At 36.9% G+C, this 1,630-nt stretch overlaps 1 non-coding gene across 1 annotated transcript; it reads right to left on the bottom strand.

The window, feature by feature from the left end:
* Positions 1-974: 974 nt before the first annotated feature.
* LOC138836650 (U6 spliceosomal RNA) lies at positions 975-1,078 on the bottom strand. Its single transcript, XR_011374970.1, has one exon. It is a non-coding gene; the product is annotated as a U6 spliceosomal RNA (small nuclear RNA).
* Between the last annotated feature and the right edge of the window lie 552 nt (positions 1,079-1,630).

Here is a 1,630-nt window from a genome sequence, read left to right as displayed (position 1 = left end):
TCTAATTGGTAAACTCCATCCACTTATTCTTTGTACATAATGACCAAATATAAAATCACTCTAGTCAGCAAGACCATACAATATAATACAATAGCAAACAAAATAATGCATAACCTGATTTTAAAATGTAGAGAGGATATGAATAGACATTTTTACAAAGAATTCATTGAAATGGTTAAAAAATGCATGAAAAATATTCAACATAACTAATCACCAGAGAAATGCAAATCATAACCAACCGCAATATCATCTAAAATTTGTTACAAAAACTATTTCAAAGTAATAAAAGATATTTGTAAGAATTGCCATGCTAGGAAATCCTTGTAGGCTGTTGTTGGAAATGTATATGTGTTAGTCATTACAAAAGATAATTTTAGCCAGGTAACAGTGGCTCATGACTGTAATTCTAGCTATTTAGGAGGCTGAGATAAGAGGATCTAAGTTTTAAGCCAGCTCTGGCAGGAAAGCTTATGAAACTTATCTCAAATTCTATGAAAAAGAAGCTGGAAGTAGATCTGTGGCTCAAGTGGTAGAGTCCTAGTCTTTTATTTATTTATTTTTAATTGTGAAAATACTGTACAGAGGGGTTACAATTACATGGGCAAGATAATGAGTACATTTCTTTTTTTTTTGGGGGGGGGTCCGGTCGTGGGGCCTGAACTCTGGGCCTGGGCGCTGTCCCTCAGCTCTTCAGCTCAAGGCTAGTGCTTTACCACTTTGAACCACAACGCCACCTCAGGCTTTTTTCTTTTTGCTTATGTGGTGCTGAGGAATCAAACCCAGGGCCTCAGGCATGCAAGACAAGCGCTCTACCATTGAGCCACCTTCCCAGCCCCAATGAGTACATTTCTTATCAAGTATCGCAGCCTCCTCCTTTGTTTCCCCTTGGCATACCTTCCCATCCTCCCCTCCCCCCACCAATCCTTCTCCCACCACACCAAAGTTGTAAAGTTCCTTTTTCGACATAAAGACTTAAAAATATGGAACGCTTAACGAATTTGCGTGTCATCCTTGTGCTGGGACCATCTAATCTTCTCTGTATCGTTCCAATTTTAGTATATGTGCTGCCAAAGTGAACAGGAGTCCTAGTGTTGACCTCAGGGATAATGTGTTGTTGTTGTTGTTTTAAATTGAACTTTTAATGACTCAGTAAACACTTTCCTGGGAAATAAAATAACTATCTCAAAGAAATATTTGTATCTCTGTGTTTATTGCAGAATTCTTCTCAATAGCCAACATAAGGAAACAACTTGTGTCTCCACTGAAAGAAAAATGGATAAAGAAAATATGGTATAGTGTATAAACTGGAAAATTGTTCATCCATTAAAAAGAAGGAAATCCTGCCACATGTGTGTACATAGATGAACAATGCTAACAGAGATGACTAGTTGAAGAAAGACAAATAGTGCATGATCTCAATTTACATTGAGGTCTGAATTCACATATGGAATCTAAGACAAACAATAACTCAAAATAGAGTTGTGTTTACCAGGATTCAGGAGGGTGAGGGGAGGGAGAGAGGAGGCTGGCAGAAATGAGTTGTGTTACTCAAAATAATAAAGTTACATTTACAAAATAAATATATCCAGAAAACTAATGTACATCCTGTGAGTATATTTATTTTTAAGCA

This window comes from Dipodomys merriami, unplaced genomic scaffold (genome assembly GCF_024711535.1).
Source record: "Dipodomys merriami isolate MVZ:Mamm:240054 unplaced genomic scaffold, mDipMer1.0.p SCAF_25, whole genome shotgun sequence".
Classification (NCBI taxonomy): Eukaryota; Metazoa; Chordata; class Mammalia; order Rodentia; family Heteromyidae; genus Dipodomys; species Dipodomys merriami.
The sequence above is the reverse complement of the archived record's forward strand: the minus strand, read 5'-3'. Positions and strand labels throughout refer to the sequence as shown.